Genomic DNA, 3,715 nt, shown 5'->3' with positions numbered 1-3,715 from the left:
CAAAAAAAATGGAAAGGAATTCATCATGATGGTTAGTAACTGAATTTGCATTGTGGTTCCAGTTCTTAAGCTGCTTGACAGTGATATACATTTCATCTCTAAATTAAGAATGATGCCAGGATCATTGATTATCTCACATAAGGCAAAGCCACGAAAGCAAACTTATAATTACTGAACAAATATGAAAACGCATTGCTTTTTTTTTTTTGGTTGATATTTGCATAGTACCTGCTAATTGCTTATAACACTCTAAGATCTATGGGTTGGGCATAGGTTGTCTAGCTATCAAATCATTTCACAAAAAACTTAGTATGATTTCTCTGTTCACTGGAAGTGGCATAGATGAAGAATCACTGGGACTTAAGAATTTGATAATGTCAAAGAAGCAGGCTCATTTTCTTTCTTTTTTCTCTCCATTTCTGTTTTCTTTGTCTTTTGCTTAAAAAAATGCCCCTTACCCACAAACCCTCTTTATCAAGACAGCATGTGGATGGGTGACCATATTATGACCTTTAAAAACGCAACTGACCAAAGGCCACCAAAAACATATCTGTAGTCAAAAAATGTTGTCTACTAGTAGAGAAGCACATGCACATTGGTGACCCTGGGTGTCTCACAAGGAGAGTTACAGAGAGACAAGAAGTTTTAGGAGTTAGAGTTAGCCAGAGGGTCTTGGTAGGGATTGGTCAGAATTTGGAAAATAAGTGAGCTGTGGTCTTATCTTGGAATATATGGTCTGAATGAACTGCTGTTAATACATTTGGGCTAAGATTGTTCATCTTGCATGCCACAATTTAGTATGATTTACTTATTTCATGAGTTGTGGTAGAAGTTTGCAAGCTGTGACTTTTGTTTCAACTCTTGGTTACCCTTTCATGAGCCTGAGCTGAAGGAGGCCATGATCCTTGGACATGCTCAACCCAGAGTCCTACACCTGCTGATCAGAGGGTTGTTCAGAGAATGTTGTCTGCAGTTGAATTAGTTAGTCCCTCATGTTTCTTTCGTTGCAGGATGAGTTGCTGAATTATCCAATATGACGTTGACTGCATGGCAGCATTTAAAACTCTGGAGATCATATTCTTTACACTTGCAAAACAGGCAAAACTATGATAAGGATTCTCACTGAAATTCAAAGGATGCTCATATGTTCCATAATCAGATACTCCCTCACATTGGATATCGATTGATAGCTCTGTCAGTATCTGAATAATTAACCGTCCACCTGATGGTTTGTTAGGGATAAGATTCTTGAGATTACCATGATTAAAAATGGAGCCTTTTACTAGCAATTTATAATCTTGAGCCAGCAGAGAAGCAAGAAAATAACCAAGAGGATATGGCACAAAGCCATGAAAAGCAATGCAAGATAATCAGCGGTTTCTGCCTCTGGAGAGGTTTGGTTTGGAAGGTATTAGATGAAAGCTGTATCTACCTTACGTAGTCTTCAGTTATGGGAATAAAAAGCCCTGGGCATCATCCAGTCACAGCTGACTTTTTGTGCGGCTATCAGGGGTACCTGTCAATTACTTCCTTGTAGTATTGTAGTCCAGGGTACATGGTACACTCCTTTACTTAGGTTCTTTTGGGATTTCTTTTAGGAGATTCCATTTCTGATCTTAAGCTGATGTCAGGGGCTTTTAGGTGAATCCGAGGAGAAAACAGATACCCTTTAGGATGATATAATTAAAGGGCTCTGGTTAATGCATTATAATAACTAACATTATTAGAGTGGAGGAGAGTGGAATTTTATATTGAGCAAAAATACATAATTGTTTTTGTAAGGACTTAGTCATAGATTTTCTTAGATTTAGAACATGATATGAACTATGAAAATCTTGACAAATCTCCAGGCCTTCAATATATCCCAAAAGTATATCATAAATGTTACTAGTTGACATATATGCTTTAATATAGAGGCAAAAATATTTTGTACACAGTCATTGTTTCATCTTTTATATGAACATAAATATGCTATGTTAAAACATTATTGAAGCATATTTATATTAATTAATTTCATTTGTATATAATTAATATTGGAAGGCTGAACTGCTCTTTTGAATGACACTTTTAGAATATAATTTATTTAGAAACATAACTTGTCCCATTTGAGTAAACTTTGATGACTATGCAAAGAGACTGACCACTTAGTCTTAGAAGAAGAAACTAAACTTTTACCCAAACTGCTTCTTTGCATCTTTTTTAATTTGTAAGGAATTTAGATTCTCACAAACTTCATAAGCATCATTCCCACTCAAAAATAAATATATATTCACATCAATTTTTAAACAACATATTTATGTTAACTCATTTCACTTGGTCATAATTAATCTTGGAAGGCTGAAGTGAATATGTTTAGGCTTTGTTGTTCATATGCTCAGTCGTATCTGACTCTTTGTGACCCCATGGACTGCAGCATGGCAGGCTTCCTTGTCCTTCACTATCTCCTGGAGCCTGCTCAAACTCATGTCCATTGAGTCGGTGATGCCATCCAACCATCTCATCCTCTGTTATCCCCTTCTCCTCCCACCTTCAATCTTTCCCAGCATCAGGGTCTTTTCCAATGAATCAGTTCTTCCCATCAGGTGGCCAGAGTATTGGAGCTTCAGCATCATTCCTTCCAATGAATATTCAGGACTGATTTCCTTTAGGATGGACTGGTTGGATCTCCTTGCAGTCCAAGGGACTCTCAAGAGTCTTCTCCAGCACCACAGTTCAAAAGCATCAGTTCTGTGCTCGCTTCGGCAGCACATATACTAAAATTGGAACGATACAGAGAAGATTAGCATGGCCCCTGCACAAGGATGACATGCAAATTCGTGAAGCGTTCCATATTTTTGAAAAAATAAAGTGCTGTTGGCAACTTATGATTAAAAAAAAAAAAGCATCAGTTCTTTGGCACTCAGCCTTCTTTACGGTCCTACTCTCACATATGTATATGACTACTGGAAAAACCATAGCTTTGACTAGACGGAACTTTGTCAGCAAAGTAATGTTTCTGTTTTTGAATACGCTAAGTTTGTCATAACCTTTCTTCCAAGGAGCAAATGTCTTTTAATTTCATGGCTGCAGTCACCATCTGCAGTGATTTGGAGCCCAAGAGAATAAAATCTCTCACTGTTCCCATTGTTTTCCCATCTATTTGCCATGAGTGATGGGATAAGATGCCATGATCTTTGTTTTTTGAATGTTGAGTTTTAAGCCAGCTTCTTTACTCTCCTCTTTCACTTTCATCAAGAGACTCCTTAGTTTCTCTTCACTTTCTGCCATAAGGGTGGTGTCATCTGCATATCTGAGGTTACTGATATTTCTCCTGGAAATCTTAATTCCAGCTTGAGCTTCATCCAGCCTGACATTTCACATGATGTACTCTGCATATAAATATTCAGAGTTAAATAAGCAGGGTGGCAATATACCCTCGATGTACTCCTCTCCCAATTTGGAACCAGTCCATTGTTCCACGTCCAGTTCTAACTGTTTTTTCTTGACCTGCACACAGGTTTCTCAGGAGGCAAGTAAGGTGGTCTGGTATTCCCACCTGTTTAAGAATTTTCCATGGTTTGTTGTGATCCACACTGTCTAAGGCTTTAATATAGTTAATGAAGTAGAAGTAGATGTTTTTCTGGAATTCCCTTGCTTTTTCTATGATCCAGCGGATGTTGGCAATTTGATCTCTGGTTCCTATGCCTTTTTAAAATCCAGCTTGAACGTCTGGAAG

At 37.7% G+C, this 3,715-nt stretch overlaps 1 non-coding gene across 1 annotated transcript; it reads left to right on the top strand.

Moving 5' to 3' along the window:
• The first annotated feature begins 2,729 nt into the window (after positions 1-2,729).
• LOC122454681 lies at positions 2,730-2,836 on the top strand. The gene has a single exon (XR_006273487.1). It is a non-coding gene; the product is annotated as a U6 spliceosomal RNA (small nuclear RNA).
• The last annotated feature ends 879 nt before the right edge of the window (positions 2,837-3,715 follow it).

The sequence above is a fragment of the Cervus canadensis genome, chromosome 16 (genome assembly GCF_019320065.1).
Source record: "Cervus canadensis isolate Bull #8, Minnesota chromosome 16, ASM1932006v1, whole genome shotgun sequence".
NCBI classification, from domain to species: domain Eukaryota; kingdom Metazoa; phylum Chordata; class Mammalia; order Artiodactyla; family Cervidae; genus Cervus; species Cervus canadensis.
The sequence above is the reverse complement of the archived record's forward strand: the minus strand, read 5'-3'. Positions and strand labels throughout refer to the sequence as shown.